Source organism: Elephantulus edwardii, unplaced genomic scaffold, assembly GCF_000299155.1.
Source record: "Elephantulus edwardii isolate Elephantulus edwardi_28Jun2011 unplaced genomic scaffold, EleEdw1.0 scaffold00010, whole genome shotgun sequence".
In the NCBI taxonomy this organism is placed as follows: Eukaryota; Metazoa; Chordata; class Mammalia; order Macroscelidea; family Macroscelididae; genus Elephantulus; species Elephantulus edwardii.
Window position 1 is genome coordinate 25688922 of NW_006399760.1, and position 20760 is coordinate 25709681.

The following is a 20760-nucleotide window of genomic DNA, read 5'->3' on the forward strand; positions in this document are numbered from 1 at the left end:
TAGCAAATACCTTTTTTAAGAGGCATAAACACAAGTTATATACCTGGATTTCACCTGATGGCATGCATAGGAATCAGATCGATTACATATGTGGAAAGAACCGCTGGAGAAGTTCAATATCGGCTGTGAAAACTAGGCCAGGAGCTGATTGTGGAACAGACCACCAACTACTCATATGCAAATTCAAGCTGAAGCTGAGGAAAATGAAAACAAATCCAAAGCAACCAAAATATGACTTTGAGTCTATCCCACCAACCTAACAATAATCTTTAAAATTTATTCCCTCATGGCTAATCCTCCAGCATGTTTCTGAGACCGTAATAGTGAGGAAGAGATTGGTCATCTTTCTTCCTCGTTGCTGCTTATCAGTTCTAACCACCAGCAGTGTTACTCCCTGTGGAGGTCTCCCAAATTTATTTGGAAACAGAATTGTTGTGGAAGTAATTGGTTAAGTTGAGGCCATACTTGAGTGTGAAACAAATCAAACCCACTAGCACTGTAAGAAGAGTGGAATTGTTCCTTCAGGTTTTCAAAGCTATAAATCTTCAAGGGGATAGACTGTTTATCTTTCTTTCAGAGAGTAGCAGATGGGTTTGAATCAGTGACCTTTTGTTTGCAGCCCAACATGTGTCTAATCCAAGTGACTGATGTCAGGGACACAAAGGGAGAACACTGTGTGACCATGAATGTAACAGAGTGATCTTCCTTCAAGCTGAATAATGTCAAGGGTCGCTGAAAATTATGAGAAGTCATGATAGTCAAGGGCGCATTTGTTTCTCGACTCTTTGAAAGGAGTATGGCTCTGCCAAAATCCTCTCAGAACTGAGAAGAATAAATTTCTGTGTCAGTTGTGTTTTCTTTTTTCCCAAATAATTTAGTTTATGCTGATTTATTACAATAGCCCTAGGTAACTAATACACTATGTTTATTCATAGAGTCAATAAAACTCTAGAGAGATCCTACTAACTAAGCTTGAAGCACAGAGAACAGTGTCATGAATTCTTACTGTGATGGAGCTATATTTTTAGCAGGAGTTGTAAGGAGATTACATATAAATAAACAAGAAAATAGCTAGTCATAAAAACTAGAGGAAAATCTTTTAGGTACTTTGATATTTGTGGTGGAGCATTCTAGGAGAAGATTGTACTTGTGATAACTGGAACAGAATGAGTGTAGACCAGAGAAATAAGAGATAAGTTCGGGGAAATAATGAAGGGCTTTTTAGATCAGTCTAAAGAAATTAGCTTGATTCCTAAAATGGAAAATAGTTGGTGAGATTTGATCAGAGGAAAGAAATGATGTGTAAGGAAAGTGAGATGGCTTGGTGGCATCTGCTTTTGACCTTTATTTAATACAAAAGGGGAAATGCTCCTCATTGACAACACCCACAGGTTAAAGCTAATTCTCACCAGGCCAGATACAGTACTTACTGTCCTATATGTAGTTCTACTAATTTTAATATCAATTATCATCACTCCCAGGGTTCTCACGACTCTACTACTGAGTCCAGAATTCATTGCAATAGCCACACAGACCTCAGAGAACCATTCTCATGATTATTTGGTTTATTCGAGGAGTTAACATGTTATAAATCAAGTTGGAAGCATGATACCATTCCTCAGTCATGACACCTTCCCAAGCATGCTCATGGACGCTATAGCCTTCAGCTTTGTGAATTTAGGTCAGGGCTATAAAATTCTCTTATCCGTGTCAATTATGTCTCTCCACAAGTCCTCCAGAAAGCTTGGGGAAAGGTTCCTGGCTCTGGTTCTGGCTCTATGGATCAGCACTTCCAAGTGAGTTCTGTCTCATATTAGTCTCTGGTTTTCTGTTGAGGTTGTTGTTGCTCTTATTTAGGTCCTGGTCTGACTGACACAGGAATCTCTGGTCATAAGGATGCAATGTGCATTATAATGTTTCCAATCCCCTTCCTTGCTGGTGGTGAGATTTTCATCTTCTGCTGTTAAATTCATTCAATTTAAACTTGGTGGGTTGGGGAAAACAGAACCGTCCCATGACAACTCATTTTATAAGCATCACATTTTATGCTTCCACCCAACTATTTGGTGAAAGTCAGAGCTAATGGCTGGGAAAGTAATTTTGAACAATACATCCATGACACAATATGACATATTCAGTGTGGAGATTAAGCTGTGCCTGATCCAGGCCATCGTCTTTGCAATTATAGTCTATGCACCAGAGAGCTGGACAATGACTATGGATTACATAAGAATAATTGAGTTGTGACCTAGAGAGAGGATGAAAGGCACCCAAGCATCGAGGACTCTCCTTCATAGGGTCGCTATGAGTCACCTGCAACTCGACGGCACTTAACAACAATAAGATCAACATAGAGAGATCAGCTGGCCCAGTGGACAGAAAGCGATGCTACCAAGCCAAAGGTGGGTGACTTTTAATCCGCGGCCCTCGGGCCTGTCTTTCATTATTTTTATTCAGACATTCCTCTAGGTCGTATAACCCTGGTGTACAAGTTGCTGTACCACGGTCACTTGTGGTTGCTGTGAGGCAGAACACTGTTGACACTGATGTGTCAAATGAGTTAATGGTTGGTTACCCAATGCGGACAGGAATGGGGTGGAGCTCTCCAATGGAAACAAGCTTGGAAGGAAGAGTGGAATCCACATCCGTAAGCTTGCTTTCGGAAACCCTATGAACCTGAAGAAAGGATGAAAGGCACCCAAGCGTCAAGGACTCTCCTTCATAGGGTTCTATGAGTCACCTGCAACTCGACGGCACTTAACAACAACAACAACAATAGAGTTGTGGTGCTGGAGAAGAGTATTGAGCATATCACAGGCCACCAAGAGAACAAATAGGTCTGTCTATGACAGTGTGAGACCAAGTTTCTCCTTGGAGGCTAAGATTTTAAAGCTCCATCTCACTTACTTGGGGCACGTGTCCAGGGAGGGACTAGTCCTTGGAGAAGGACTTTGGAGGAGGGCCAGCACAGGAGAGGAAAACTCTGGAGGTGATGGATTGACATGATAAATTGGGCAATGGGATTAGGTGTGTTGGAGTCAATGAGACTGGCTTAGGATAGAGCCGAGTTCAGAGCTGTTGTACATAGGGTCACTATGCCTTGCTGGTGACTCAATGGCACATAACAACAACATGATTCATTAACGATAAACATTAGAAGATCAGGAAGACAAAAAACAAACAAACAAAAACAAAGAAGATACAAAAGTAAGCTAAACCAAATAGTCCACATTGGATCAAATGATTGCATAGTATCATGAGGTAGTCTCAGTAAAAGTTATTTTGAAGATATTGTTGAGCAAACAGCAGTACTTATAGATTAGAAGCAAAATGAGAGAGATACAAATAAATGATAACTTCATCTTTATAATAAAAGTCACAATTTACTGTGACTAGGAAAGGAGCTCTGGTGGTATAGTCTGGTATATGTTGGGCGGCCACCCAAAAGGATGGCAATTCAGTTACACTAGTCACTCCATGAGAGAAAAACAAAGGAGACTTTTCCTGTTAAGATTTACGACCTGGAAAATTTGATAGCAGGTGCTCATGAGTTGAGATCAAGTCTAAGGAAGGGATGTTTGGGAGGATGTTTAAAAGGGCATAATTGTAGTGGGTGGAAAAGTTAGAAATGTGATCCTTTTAAAAACCTGCTAGCCATTTACAGGACAGTTCATAGTCATTTGTAAATACATTCTTGAGTTCAAGGAGAGAATCAAGATGGAAATATAACTCCATAAACTAAAAATAGCTTGCAAAATATTGTTTTTGTTGTTATTTACCACAAAGCTGATTATCCTATATGAATATATCGAGAGATTGAGTGTAAAAAGAGGAGTGAAGAAGATCACCACATCTTTCTTCAAAGGCACCTCTAATGGATTTTACCCTCCAACTTTTTTATTTACCATTCAATCCTGCTAACCATTTGCACCACCCTGTGTCACCGACTAGTTGGAAAATTTTACTAGGAAAACGTGAATCAAAATCACAGTAACACACTAAGTCACATCTACCGTTGAGTAGCTGTAATTATGAAAAGCAAATAAAAAATGATAAATGTTGTCAAGAATGTCAAGAATATTTTTCTGGTATAAATGTAAAACAGTTTAGCCACTATGGAAAATAGTATGTTGTCCCTCATTAAGTTAACTATTATTATACTAACCAGCAATGAAATTGGTGGATATATACCCCAAATTCTTGAAAGCAGGAATTTAAATAATGCTTGTGCATGCATGTTTATTGCAGCATTGTTCACAGTGACAAAAGAAGGGTATAACTAAAATGTCTATCAACAGAAGAAATTGATTAAAGATGTTATATAAAGAAGTAAAAATAATACTATTCAGGTACAAAAATGTAATAAAGTTCTGGTAAAGGCTACAATTGACTGAAACTTTCAAACGTTATGCTATGAAATAAGCTAATCCTTGGTGAACTCAATTTCAGGAAGTACTAAATGAGCAGAAACCAATTGTAATGAAGGAGGAAATGGAAGCTACATTGAAAGCATTGGCAAAAAATAAGGCCCCATGATTGATAGGATACCAATTGACTTGTTTAAATTAACAGACACAGCCTTTGATGCACTCACACTCTATGTCAGAAAATTTGGAGGGCAGCTGTCTGGCCAAAGAATTGGAAGAGGTCCATATTTGTTCCCATTCACAAGATATGTGATTCAACAGCATGTGGAAACAAACAATATCATTTCTATCACATGCAAACAAAATACTGCTAAAGATCATTAAAAAATGGCTAGAACAAACAGATGGAGAACCACCAGTATTTAGAAGAGACTATGACACCAGGGATATAATTTCTGATGTAAGATAGAACTGGACTGAAAGTAAAGAATATGAGAAGAATTCTATTTGTGCTTTATTGACTATGTAAAAACACTTGACTGTATGATATTGAGAAGAATGAGTGTCCTTGATCAATTAATTATGCTCATGAGAAACCTATATATATCTGGTCCAGGAGGCTGTTGTACAAACAGAGCAGGGGAACACTGCATAGTTTGAAATTACGAAGGGAGTGTGTCAGGCTTACCTATTCTATATGTATGCTGAACAAATTATTTGAAAAGCTGGACTCTATGAAGTGGAATGCGACATCAAGATTGAAGGGGACTCGTTAAAAACCTGCATTATGCAAATGACACAACCTTGGTTGCTGAAAGTGAGGAGAACTTGAAGCACTTGTTGAAGAAGATCAGGAATGTAACCTTCAATATGTATTGCATCTCAACATCAAGGAAACAAAGGTTCTTATCACTGAACCAATAGACAACAACATGGTGGATGGAAAAGAGGTTGACATTGTCAACAATTTCATCTTACTTGGTTCCACAATTAACACCTTTGGAGCAAGCCCTCAGGAAATAAGGAGACATATTGCACTGGGAAGTATGCAGTTTAAGGACCTCTCCAAATTATCTTGAGGAGTAATGATGTCAGTTTGAGGACTAAGGTACATCTGATTCAGGCCATGGTCTTTCCAATCACTTGCTTTGCATCTGAGAGCTAGAAAATAAATAAGGATGACAGAAGAACTGATGAGCTATGGTGTTGGAGAAGAGCACTGAACAGTCCATGGACAGCAAAGAGAATGAACAGATATGTCTTCGAAAGGGTGCAGCTAGACTGCTCTTTGGAAGCTCTGTCCCACTTACTTAGGGCAGGTTTCTAGGAGAGGCAATTTCTTGGAGAGGGACAGGATGCTTGGAAAGCGAAGCATCTGTGAAGGAGAGGAAGACACTTATCCAGGCGGATTGACACAATAACTGCTGCAGTGGGATCTTGTGTGTCAGGAAGTGTGAGGATGGCATGGGATAGGACGGGGTGTGCAGATCTGTTGTTCATAGGGTTGCTGTGAGTTGTACTAGAGTTGATGGTACCTAACAACAACAAGGTGAACTAATGTATAAAGAAGGGATTGGTGGTAGAAAAGAATGGGGAATTATTGCTCAATGAGTACAAAGCTTCAGTCTGGAGTGATGAAAACTTATACAAACATATAATGTTAATTACTACAATTAGTAATACTGAATTGTGCATTTAAAATGGTGATTTGTACACATAATATATGTATATAATGTTCATATCTATTATTAATATATTGCATATATTAATAATTTTTAAAAGCACAGAGAGACAAACTATTAGTGTAGAGAGGAAAGTCAGCCTGTTTTACTGAGGTTATTCATCATCAAGTTAAAATCAACAACAGGTTGCTTATATGTATTTTTCTTTATTCATGTTCAATTGCATGACTCCAGAAAAAAAGGAAGTGGAGAATTAAATTTGTAAGGATTGCTTTTTTCGTTAGTCACTGGTATGAAGAGAAAGATTCTTAAAGAGTTTGTCATGGAAAGGTGACTAAGTCAGTCTATGATGCTACATGGTGTTTAATATGGGTACAAAAGAAAGGAAGGAAATAAGCAATGTTAAGGTTAGTGAGCAGGGGTTACAATCAATAAATATGTATCTTAATCTAATTAAGCATTTATTGGTGTTGAAGAACAAATCGAATGAGCTGGAAGGGAAAGAGATAGGAGCTAAAAAACTTAAGACACAAAAACAACGTAATATCAGATAATACAATAATTGTTAATTCCAAGGCTTCTAAGAATGTGACAGTGTCTGAGGTAGGGCAAGAGAAAAGGTCTTCTGAAGGGAAAACATCAAGAAACTGGGTGGCTAAAAATGTGAAGGCTCATGTACAAAATCAAAAATCACCAAGAATAAAATAAAGGTTTGTTTTGGGAAGATTGATAACCATGTGCAAATTTGCAAAGTAAAAAAAAAGGACTATGACAACACTAGAAGGAGATTCTAATCTAGTGCAGAGTAAGTAAAAGGGAAAAAGAATGTTCTGAGAGCAGGAATTAGGAATAACTTGCCTTATCTGATGATAGGAAGGCTTTAGGAGGGTAAACATTCAGCATTTCAGAGGTTTCAAGTTTAAATTCATTTTGCTTAAAGGAAAACCAGGAATTGGGAAATTGGAGAGAAAGTTCAAAAAGGAGTTTGAGACGTGTGATATTCTGCTGGCAACTGACGACTAGCTCTGAAACAAAAGTTTTAAAGTTTTTAAGGCTTTGTTTTGAGAGATAAAATCAGAAAAGCTGATGCACTAGGAATTCTGAGAATGAGAGTTTTGGGGATAAAGGATGGCTTGGCACTTCTTGGACTCTTATAGAAATTATAAGAGTCAGAATGGTATTTCTCCTGACGGCTTAATAGAGGTCAGGTGGCATAGTCCATAGTGTGTTTAGCTGCTAGCCAAAAGGAAATAAGGTTCTTGTGCTTGAAATCCATCAGCAGCTCTGTGGAAGGAAGATGGTTTACTCTTGCTAAGTATTACAACCTTGGAAGTCCAAGGGAGGGCCAATATGAGTCAGAATTGACTCAACAGCAAAGTATTTGCATTTTGGTTTTGGGTTAGAGGGAAACTGTGCGAGTTGATAAGAGAATGTGGCTAGGGACTTGGAAAATTGCAGAGGGTTTTAAAGCTGTGACTTCATTTAGGAATGCAAAGTTTGGAGAAAGAAGGTTGATTGTAAATGAAGAACCAAGACCTCTGTGGTCTACAGATTTGGAAGATTAAGAAACTTGGGGAAGCAGTTTTCATCAATGTTCAAAGAGCACCAGTGTTGCTTCTTGGCCTCTTCTGATGCAGACCAGGTGACTAAGAAAACAGCATTTTATCCAGACCTAATCAGACACTCAAAACTTCAAGAATAAAAGGTGAAGTGAGGAAATATCATGTTCTACACTGTTGAGAGTAATTTCCTGTTGTAATTATTATAATAGTAATCAAGCTTAATTAAGGAGCTCTGAAAGCATAGTTTGTTACATTCTGGCTCCGTGAACTCACCAACTGCTCTCTGGGTAAGATGTGCTGTCCTTTTCCATAAAGATTTGCAACCTTGGAAACATGATAGAAGAACCTATGAGTCAGAATTGACTTCATAATAATGAGTTTCTTTTGTCCTTTTTATTAAGCTTAAACGTTGGCTGCACTTAGATATTAAATATGACATATTTCAATGAGAAGACTAGATTTAAATACACTGTAGGGTATGATTTAATCTGTGGGAGGTGTTATTTGCTGCAGTAGAGGATACATGCTGAGTAGTGGATAATAATTTAGCCAAAAAGGTGAACATTTTCTAATTAATTTTGAAAATTGTCAAATACTAAATAAAATATTACTATTTCTTTTCAGCTTTTTATCTTAGTAGAGGATCAAGTAAGAGTCTGAAAAGAATCTTTTTGTATTATTGAAACAGGAAGAAAAGTAAAATGTTTATGATGAACCTAGTTTCCTGAGTCTTTGCTCAAAATAATGCCCTTCTGTATTCAACCTTGTACTCGAGCAACCATTACTTATAAATCTACTCATTATCATTATTATTAAATTAACACTTATTGATAATTATTATTAATAACTTCAATTATTATTCCTTTCATTCTTCCAGAAACGCCATGAGCTTTATATTATGCTACCAATAACATTACCTCACCTAATGATTTGCACAGGAATCTGATTGATTATATCTGTGGAAAGACTTGTTGGAGAAGCAAAATATCATCTCTGAAAACTAGACCAGGTGCTGATTGTGGAACAGAGCATCAACTACTCATAGGTAAGTTCAACTGAAGCTAAAGAAAATGAAAACAAATCCAAAAGAACCAACATTTGATCTTGAGTCTATCATATGTAAATTTAAAAATCACCTCCTGAACAAGTTTGAACCCTTAAACACTAATGAATGGAGACTAGTTAAGCTGTGGGAGAATATTAAGAATATCAACCACCATTATTGTAGAAAACAGAAGGATAACTAGTAAAATATATATAGGGATCCAAGGAGGGTAGGGATGGGAACAGAAGGGTAAAGGTGGGCAGGGAGGAAATAACAGGGTTGCACAATTTGGTGGTTGGAGGGAGAAGCGGTAAAAGAAATGGGAAAGATCCAGTGGGGATCTGGAAAGATAGGGTACTAATGGGCATGCTTCAATTGTGATTGATTTTATAAAACATAATGAGTGATAACAATTACTTTCCTCTGTTAGAAAGCTGGTCAGTAACTAGGCATGATAGAAAGAGAATTGATGCCTTTGAGCTGAGGTGTTGGAGAAAAGTGTTAAATATATCATGAACTGCTAGGAGAACAAAGAGGTTCATCCTAGAAAGGGTGAAAGTAGCCTCCAGGCTACTCCGTGGAGATAAGGATTATGAGGCTACATCTGACTTACTGTGGGCATGTTGCAAGGAGGAACCAGTCCTTGAAGAGGGATGACATACTTGGAAGGGTGGAGGGACAGCACAAAACAGGAAGATCATTGATGAGATGGATTCAGTGACTAGGGTAACGAGAGTTGGTGTATCAGAGATATTAAGTTGGCACAGGATAGAGCAGGTTTAAAGGCTATTGCACACAAGCTTGCTATGAGTTGCAAGAGACTCAACAGCACATAACAATGATGACAATAAATGAGAAGGATTGTATGAAACACATTATGAATGAAGGATAGTGTGAAACCCAATGGATACAAAGTTTGTATACAAGCCAATGTAAGATTAAAGAAAACAAGATGAAGTGATAGAGACACAGATCAATGGTAATTTTATACACACACACAAACACACAGAGAAGTGGCATCCACTTCCAAACAAAAGCAAAACACTTGCCTTTGGAAACTCTATGAACTCTGAGAAAAGATGAAAGTTTTGTGTTCAAGACTTTTGTTCATAGGCTCACTATGGGTTGTGTACAACTCTAAGGAACTTAACAACAATAACAACATATACCACCAACCCACTTACCCACCAGATCCAACTTCACCAAGCTAAAGCCTCACTCACAGATAAGACCAGACTGACTTTTAAATACAAAGGCCTGGCCACCAGATTCTGTTTGCTCACACAAGAGACTTCATACCCAAACTTACTGTAAACAAGATGAGATACAGTTAATCAGCTTACACTTGATTGCTAACAGAATTAGAAACACCCAATCAGTTTACCTCTGGATTTGAAGTAAATCACAATCCCAGAGCACTTGATTGTGCTCATGAGGAACCTATACCTGGATCAGGAGGCTGTTGTACTTAAAGAGCAGGGGAGCACTGCATGGTTTGGAATTGGGAAGGGAGTGCATCAAGGTTTTATACTATCTCCATACCTGTTCAATCTATATGCTTAGCAAACTATCCAAGAAGCTGGACTCTATGGAGAGAAATGTTAAATCAGGATCCGAGGGAGACTCATTAATAACCTGTGTTATGCAGAGACACAACCTTGCTTGCTGAAAGTGAGGAGGATTTAAAGCCCTTTTTGCAGAAAATGAATAGATATAGCCTGAAGTAGGGATATGAATTGTGTCTCAATATCAGGAAAACAAAGATTCCTACTACTGGACCAATAGGAAGTGTTATGATGGATAGAGAGGAGATTAAAACTATCAACAGCTTCATCTTGCTTGGATCCACAGTTAACACCTTTGGTATGAGCAGACAAGAAATAAGGAGATGCATTTCACTGGAAAAATCTGCAGGTAGGGATCTTTCCAAATTATTGAGGAGTAGTGATGTCAGTTTGAGGACTAAAGTGAGTCTGATTCAGGCCATAGTCTTTCCAATTAATAGCTATGTATCTGAAAGCTGCACAATGAATAAGGACGACAGAAAAAGAATTGACACTTTTGAGCTGTGGTGTTGGAGAAAAGCACTGAACATCCCATGGATGGCCAAAAATATGAATGAATATGTTTGTAGAATGTGCAGCCAGAGCATCCTTTAGAGGCAAGAATGATGAGGCTTTGCCTCACATACTTTGGACATATTGCTAGGAGGTGCTATTCCTTGGAGAGGGTCATGATGCTGGGGAGGGTGGAGGGTCAACAAAGGAAAGGAAGACACTCAACCAGATGGATTAACAAGGTGCCTGCTGCAGTGGGCTCCTGTGTGTCAGGAAGAGTGAGGATGGTGCAGGACAGGTCTAGGTTCAGATCTTTTGTTCATAGGGTTTTTATGAGTCATACTTAACTCAATTTTACCTAACAACAAATTATATATATATATATATATAAATAATTGTGGACAATGACTAAGGGTGACGGAAGAATTGATGCCTTAAGGTCCTTAAGTTGTGGTGCTGGAGAAGAGTATTGAACATACCATGGACTGCCAAGAGAAAAAAAAAACAGTTCTGTCTTGAAGAGGATGAAACCAGGTTGCTTCTTAGAGGCAAACATTTTGAAACTATATCTCACATACTATGGGTATGTTGCTAAAAGGGACATGTCCTTGGAGAAGGACATTGTGCCTGGAAGGGTGGAGGGACAGCACAGGAGAGGGAGAACCTGGATAAGAAGGATTCACTCAATAACTGGTTAAGGGGATAAGTGTATTGGAGGCTCAGGAAAGGGCAGGGTTCAGAGATATTGTACAAAGGGTCACTATGAGTCATAGTCAGTTTGATGACACATAACAATAGCATATAGAGTCCTGAGTCTACTTTCTGGTTAACCAAATTCCTGTGTCTCAAATTAATCAGTGATTCCACAAGAGAAAAGACATAATGATTTATAGGAAACTAAGGCAGTAGTACTATATCTGGTAGTATTGATGTGAGTTTATAACAAACAACGTTATGGAAATATTAGAGAGCCAAAGTACTCTTATACATCGTTCTACTTTTAGGTCCGACAGTGTCTCACAAAAAAATTTGTTAAATAAATACATAAATTTCAGTAACTTGTCCTATTTGACTCAGAATAGTGAATAACAGATATAATGAATAAAATACATTTCAATCATCTTATAACACTAATTGATATTATGTTTATTCATTAAAAACTGTTATTAACATATTATTTAACCTTGGCAATGCCACCAAGGGGTTACTTCAATATTACAGAGTATTTTATTTAATTGGTTTTATCTCAGTAGATGAAAAAAAAATTGATAAAATTAGGTGATCGTTTACTATAAAGTATTTCTGCAAACCATCAATGGAGAGAAATTTTGTTAACTTTATAAATAATGAATAATAAAAACCCAGAATAATAATTAACCATTGTCTTTAAGGCATTGACTTTTATATCAAGAAGACAAGAATGTCTACTTTTGTACTGCCAACCTAAAGATGTATGGTTTGAGTTTACCAGCTGCTCTGAGAGAAAAAGATAGACATAATATGTAAGATGATCATAGTTGGTTCCAAATTCAATGGAACATACTAACAACAGCAATAAGCTAAGAGATTATGAGCATTAGAATGTAAAGTGATACTATTGTAATTCATAGTTACAATTTTTAAAATAGAAACTCAACATATATATAAACAGATCACAAAAATCATTGAGAAACACATTGCAAAGTGAGATACACACGTATATAATGTTAAAGAAATGGCATAATTCATAAACTGCATTCATTGTTATATATAAGCAACACATTATTTTAGTAATTTAGGCAGAAAATATCTAATCTACTATATGCAAATACAAGAAGTAAATATACCCTAGAGGGGAGTTCATTAACTTTATTCTCTTTGAAGATATATTCCTCTTTGATCTTTTCAATTTGATTTTGGTAAAATCTTCCCCTCATTGCCAAAGCTTTAGGGTTGGATAATGTGAATTTATAATGCCAGACTGACTATCCCTCCAACTAAAATGTGTAGGCTTGAAATTAGGGCAGTTAGCAGCATTAACAGGGTAATTTCAGAGGTTTTCCCCCCTTTTATATGACTATTAACATTTAACTTTCAAAGACATTGTATTTAATGTGTTAATTTTCCTGCATCCCATTTCAGCTATACAGTATAGAATTGTCTTACCGTTCCAAACTGGACCCACTTTTTGACTCATTGGTTGTGATTCTCGGGCTTGTTGAAACCTTAGAGTCCTACTACACCAGAATTTCAATATATTATACAGGTGTATTTTCAAGATAAGGCAAAATGTATGAAAATGCTAGATACAGATATAGTCTCTGCCAAAGACAGAACCAATTTGTCACCATCAGTATTTACTGATTTGGCTTTTTATATTGTTTTTTCTGTCCACTTTGCTTCATGAGCAAATGTTTTAATGAAGCAAAATCTGTATGCATGAAATCCTGTATATTCCTTCTCAATATTTATATTCAAGGTTTTACTGTTTAAAAAATTTCTATGAAATATTGTCAATGTGCTTCTTCTTTCAAAGTATATGAAAGAAAACTCTATTTGCATATGGCATATTCCCAGATCCTCCCTATTGTGAACTACTTCTCCTAATTAAAAACATTCATAAAAATTAAGTGTAAAGACTTAGAGGCAAGGTTACTTTAGATTACATTCAAAAAGAATATGAAGAATAATGTGTGCTGTGTGGTGTAATGCTCTCTGCTGAGCAAGATGCTGGGTATGGCTTAGCTCAAAGCTTGAGTTATATACTTAATTTTACATATTAAAGTTTAATGACCTTTTGAATGTAATATGCCTTTACCAAGGAGCTGGGGTTTTATTTTATTTCCAAAAGTATAATTTCATAGGAGTGTAGAAATAGTAGTTGGGACATAATTGACATGATTTTTTTTCCCAGTGTACTTTCAAATGCTTATTTTTTTCCATTGATTTTTAAAAGCTTTTTCTCTAATAGCACTGTTATTTCTTCCTAGGTTTCTACAAAATTCTGAGATAACAGATTTGGAGTACAGTATTATGCTGCTTCTGACTCTAGGAAAAAATTTAAAGTATGCAAGTACAATTTTTATTAACTGCTAAATCTAGATGCATAGAGTTGCTTTTCACTCATCAAGATTTATGGGTTTTGTAAATTGAGACGATCTTAGATTGCAGAAAGCATATTTTTAAAAATACCTCTAGGGATTTTCAGAGACAACTAGCACAGGGAAAGCATTCTGATATGAGTGGAAATACTCATTTCACAATGCGTTTATTTCCAAATGTTCCTGGGAAGACTTTCAAAGGATCTTAATTTCATATTCTTTTCTCTTGTGTACATTTTATTTCCCACTCAACAAACAAAGTGGTGAAAAGAGGTTAGAGAGAGTAGCAGGGAGACCTGTTATAATAGGTATCTAGGCAACCAGCACCTGTTCCAATGTTACATGCACCATACTAGTAAATCTTAAATTTTAGTCTTAAAGTCATTATTGTAAAGTCAATTCCAACTCACTGTGACCCTATAAGACTTAGTAAAACTTCCCCATAGGATTCTCTAGGCTTAAATTTTTATATGAGCTGAGTGACATATCTTTCTTCCAAGGAGGAGATGGTGGGTTTGAATTGCCAACCTGATGGATACCAGCTAAGCTTTGACCATTGTTCCACTATGCTCTTTGGAGAGTGATTTTTACACATTATAAAGTTAATTCATCTTCATATGGTCTCACTAAACCCTCACTTTACATCATATATAGGAAAAATATTTTCATTGTTCCTGGGTAAGAATGCCAAAGATGGAGTAGATTGAGATAATTAAAGATCTCATAACAATAGTTTACTCAAGATATTATGATTCCATATGCATTTTTCTGCCTATGTACCACATTGTATATATAATTTTTTTAATTTTATTATTTTTTGTGTGTATACCATCAAATCGGATCTGATTGGTACAGGAGGAGATTGCCCCTCCTTCTCCAGCAGAGCATCTGGTGGATTAGAATTGCATAAATCTGGGATTGCAGTGTAGCTTCTTGCCAGTAGGCCAAGGGAGCTCCCCTTACACACTGTATATTTTTATGTGTGACTGTTGGTTTGAATGCATGTATCACAATAAGATAATATTTTATCCTAGCTCTAAATTATCTATAATTTTAACAAATATTAATGATATATGAAATAAGATTATAGTTTCATGTCCTTGGAAGTATATATATATAAAATGCCAGCCACTGAGAGACTTTTAAAAACATCTGGATGAAATTGTTATGAAACTTGAGCAAGTATTAAGGTTATGAAGTTTCTTAACTGACAGCAGTATTAGAATTCTTTTAACAAAGTGCATATTCTGTCCAGATTTAACAAATAGGAAATAAAAACTTATTTATATCAAAAGAGCCCTGGAGGCCTTATGTTTTACATGTTGGGTTGCTAAATACAAGGCTGATATTTTAAAAGTAGCTTTGTAGTATAGGCAGGTGGTCAGCTCCCATTAAGATGTGTAGCCTTAGGCTTGATGAAGGGTCATAATGAGTGTTAATCTTCTGAAATCTAGAGGAGTAGGTTTAGTTTTAAACTAACCAGTATTTCTCAAATCACTGGCAGATTAATAGTGAAAAAGAGAGTTCCATGTCTCTGCATTGTTAATATAGGCTTGCTAAAGGAATAGAATTTCCTTGATTGATGTGAAATCATAAAATCAAAGCATCAAGAAAAGTGCAAAGAAACTGGAGGCAGAAGTGTTGAAGTTTATAAAGATGAAAAGAGATCTGTTGAACTGATTGAGGCAGAGCTGAGAATCAGATTTATGGGATGTAGACAGATCCTGGGGTGAGAAAAAGAATAAATGAATGTAAGAACAATTGAATAGAAGAAACAGGATGTCAACCTGAATGCATGAAAAAACTATTGGCACTCTTAGCAGACCAATGTTGAGTGAATGAACAGACCTAGCAGAAAAGACAACTAATGGATATTAAACAATACTTTTTCTGTTGTTCTTCCAACATCACCAGCTGGCGTCTCTTTCCCTGGTCAGAGATTTCCCAAATTCATACAGCCCTTAATTAATTGTTACCATTAAGGAAATGTTCTTAAAATGAGTGTTGTTGTTGTTATATGCCATGAAGTCACCTGCGACTCATAGTGACCCTATGTAAAACAGCCCTAAATTCTGCCCTATCCTATGCCAATCTCACCGTCTCTGACACACCTTCCCCCATTACCACAGTCATTGAATTAATCCATCTCATCGAGGGTCTTCCTCTCCTGCGCTGTCCCTCCATCCTCCCAAGCATGACGTCCCTCTCCAAGGACCAGTCTCTCCTTGCAACATGTCCAAAGTATGTCAGACAAAGCTTCAGAATCTTTCCTCTGAGGAGCAGTCCGGCTTCACCCTCTCCAAGACAAACCTGTTCATTTTCTTAGCAGTTCATGATATATTCAACAATCTGCTCCAACACCACAGCTCAAAGACATCAATTCTCCTTCCATCTTCCCAAGTCAATGTCCAGCTTTCTGATGCATAACATGTAATTGTGAAGACCATGCCTGGATCAGGTGCACCTTAGTCTCCAGACTGACTTCCTTGCACATCAGTACTTTAAAGAGGTCTCTAACCACAGACTTTCCCATCATAATATGTCTTTTAATTTCCTGGCTGCTGGTACCGAGAGTGTTGACTGTGTAGCCAAGCAAACTAAAGCTGTTAACAATATTAATCTCTTCACCATCCATCCTGATGCTACTAATTGGTCCAGTGGTGAGAATTTTTGTCTTCTTGATATTGAGCCTCAATCCATATTGAAGGCTGCACTCCTTGACCCTCTGCAGCAAGTGTTTCAGGTCCTCCTCAGTTTCAATAAGCAGGGTTGTGTCATCTGCAAAACGCAGATTGTTGATGATTCTTCCTCCAATCCTGATGTCACATTTCTCCTCATAGAGCCCAACCTCCCATATAATCTGTTCTGCATAAAGATTGAAAAGTTATGGAGACAGGATACAGCCCCAGCACACACCCTTTCCAATTTTAAATTGTGCAGTGTTTTCGTGCTCTGTTCTGATGACTTCCTCCTGGTCCAAGTATAGAGATTTCACATAAGCACAATCAAGTGTTCTGGGATTCCCATTCTTCTCAGAGTTAGGCAGGGCTTGTTATGATCCACACATATACCTTTGTATAATCAATGAAACAAAGACATTTTTCTGATACTTCTTACTTTTCAGCCATCTAACATTAGCTACAAAATCCCCAGTACCACGACCCCATCTAAACTCAGCCGAACTTCTAGTAGTTCTCTATCAATGTGCTTTTCCAGCTGTTTTTGGATAATCTTCAGCAGAATCTTGCTTGCATGTGATAAAATGAGTAGCATCCTTTATATGGAAGGACAAATTTTGACTGCACTAATAGGTTTTGGTGCTTACTGTAGTGCTGGTAGAATTATCATTACTAATAACATATCAAGGAATTGTGTGGCTTAGTGTGCTGTGTTAAGTGTGGGACTGCTAAATGAAAAGTTGACAATTCAAACTCACCAGCAACTCCTCCAGAAGACCTGAGAAGCCTCCCTCCTCCCTTAAAAATTCAAAGCCTTAAAAACCAGATGGAGGGTCACTATGATATTTATTGTCTTGATGGCAGGGGACTTAATAACTTATTCTTTTTTTTTCAATTACAAATTAGGAAGTGTTGAGAGATGAGTGTGTTTAGAAAGATGAGATGTTGGTAAAGTGAGCAGTATAGTAAAATGTTGTTGAATTCTTTACCTAAAATAAAAACCTAAAGTGGTAAGCTTTCTGTTTTCATCAATAGAAAGGATGTGATACTGGCATATTTGTTATTTATATGTTTACTCCTGGCTAAAAGAAAAACAAAATAAACCAACTCAAATGCATAGCCATTGAGTAGGTTCTGACTCTAAAGTCTTACCCAATATTCTGAATAGAGTTACAGTTGAAAGAAGACAAGTAGAAAGCAGAGACTTTGACAATTAATTGAGGCAGGGTAACGCTGATGCCCACCAAAGTCCCCTCTCCAGAGCTTGATGTGAAAGAAAGCTGATGAGTATACTTAACTCATGGTGTTCTTGGTTCTACTTGATGGTGAAGAAGGGATGATAGTTTGTACAGTAAGGAGTCCTGAGGATCCCTCATGTGTCGATTTATCTCATATGGGGCTAAGATTGAGTGAAGTAATCGGCTGGTCTAAAACACAGAAAGAAGTGTGGACTCTGAGTTTATAGCCAATGTCCATTCAGGTCTAGTCAAAGATGGCTGGGAATATGTTAACCAAAACCGAACCAGGAGAAGAGCAGATGCTTCATTCTGTGAGCTAGGAACTGGATCTTCATTTATGGATGTGAATCCTCAAAGTTTCAAGTGTAATAGAAGATCTTTGAGAGAAAAAGATGTTTGTTTCATCAGAGGACTGGTTTGATAGGACTGGGTAAATTAGAAATTGACTATATAAAATGGAGGATTAAGATATGACAGTGAAGCAGCTGGCTTATATGCTTCCATAAATTAAGATGATGCTAAGGGAAAGACTGATCATTCAGATAATGAGAAATAATCCCAGAACTTTAAAAACTGACTTTTCCACCAATTGCATTAGAACTGTGCTCAGGGAAGGGCCTCCAGCGATTTTAACTGTGGTCACATGGTCTTGCGAATCATCAACAGCTGTGGGTCCAATATAACAGTGAGCTTTCTGCATTATGAGGTACCCTGCTAAGGGTGGTGGAGAGACTATGACACTACAATGTGTAACCAGAAGAACCTTGAAAATGGAGCCACAGTTAAAGGTTTTGTTTGCTAGATGATTGAATGGAAAGCTGACTTGTAACTCCTCTGAGATAAAGTTTGCTGGATGATTGAGAAACCACAGGTTTATGTGTGCTGCTGAACTGAACCTGGACTATCACTAATTAAAGAATTGTGCCCTGTGTATCTGATTTAGGATTGCTCAGCTAAATCAGACTGGAATTGTGTAATATTCTTTGTCTCGTTCACTTGACAATTTATTTCCCTATAAACTCCATCATTGTGAATATAGTCCGTGAGTCAAGTTGCAACAAAATAAGTCAGACCCAATGATTGGTAAAAATAGGTGCAGGAGCATGTGGGGTGGCATGTATGACTAAGTAGCTATTTGTATGATGCTATGGACATTATAAAGGGAACAGTTTCCCTTTATGAAGTGTGTAAAAGTCAAACTCAGCCTATCCAATGCTAACACTGCCTTAAACAAACCCTCCATTGGTTTTCCAAGGCTAGAAATCCTAATGAGAGGAAACTGCCCATCTTTCTCCCAGGGACATTTGACCTTTGAAACAGCAGCATAAATGACTATGGATTACATCACCAAATAAGTTTTCTGTAAATTTTCCCATATTAATTGATGTAACTTTGAAATATTGACCTGTGAATTCAAGTATTTCCAGCTGATGAAGTTCCAAACAGCAAATAAATGACCATCATAAAAAAGAACAGAAGAACAAGAATAATCATCATTTTGAAATGTCTTTCTACCCCTTCTAATTCTAAAATTAATAAACGTGAACTCATTGCCTTCAAATTGGAAAAGACTCATAGCTGGTCCTTTAGTGGGATTCTGGAGACTGTAAATTGCACTGGAGGAGATAGTCCATCTTTCTCCTGTGGTCTTGCAGGTAGATTCAAACTGGTAGAGAGGTACCATTTCTGGGTAAGCAGCATAACTTCCTAGGAACAATGTTACAAGTGATCCCTTTCTATTTAGTATGCTTTATTATATGAAAGAGTAATATTTTTGTGCTCGCTTCGGCAGTACATATACTAAAATTGGGAAAAGTAATTTTTTTTCTCTGTATGTTTTCATAGGTTAACCCCCCCCACACACACACACACACAAAACTGTCAAAAGCTCACTCTTCTATTGGTCCCACAGCTGTTGATCATTTACAAGACCATGCATCCACAGTTTGAATTTACTAAATTTCATTTCAAAGTATAAAGCTTGAATTTATAAAATTTTGTATTTCAGTGGTAGTGATTCTTGTTGTTATGTGCTATTGAGTTAGAACCAAGTGATAAATGACCCTCCAATTAGTTCGCAGAAGCAGTAAATCACTTCAAAGGAAATTATAAGTCTTACTTCTGCAAAGCAGCTGCTGAATTTGAACCTTTGGGCTGACAGTGCAGTACCTTATCTCTAGGCCACCAGGAAATATGCTTTGTAGTAAATTAGTGTATTCAAATACTATTTAAAACAATTGTCATAGGTTATAGACATTTCTTGAAATTAACTTGAAAACTTTATGAGACAAATTGATTCCTAAATATTGAGGATGATACTCAAGTTTCACTCTGGAGCATACTAGTCTTTGGTCTTTTACTAAAGATTTTTCAGGGTTGGAGCCATTATGATTTAAAGAGCACAAAAACAACTTCTGATTTCTCAAAATAAACCCTGTGAGCTAGAAGACAATGGGATGGCATATACAGAAAGTTGAAAGAAAACAACTGCCAACCAAGGATCTTGTACCCAGCAAAGATCTCCATCAAATATGAAGGAGAAATTAGATCCTTTTCAGAAAAGAAGTAACTTAAGGAATTTGTGAAAACAAGACTAAAATTCCAGGAAACTTTATGTGAAGTCCTTCACACAGAAATGCCAAAGGAAAGTACATAGACTGTAATAACCAGAAACACCAGAAAAAGAAACACTGAAAAATGACAAAAGTAAAAATTTGCCTGACAATAATCATACTTAATGTGAATGGACTAAATACACCAAGTGAGAGACAAAGAATAGCAGAATGGATTTAAAAAAAAAAAACACCCCAACAAAAAAAACCAACAACTAAGCCCATCATTATGTTGCCTACAAGAGAAGCATCTAAAAAAAAAGAAGAACACAGACTCAAAAATCAAAGGCTGGAAAAAATATAACAAGCAAATAGCAACCTCAAAAAAGCAAGAATGACAATAGTAATCTCTTATAAAATAGATTTCAGAATGAACACCTTCATAAAAGATAAGGAAAGGCATTGTATACTGATTAAAGGCAAAATAGACAAGTAAACA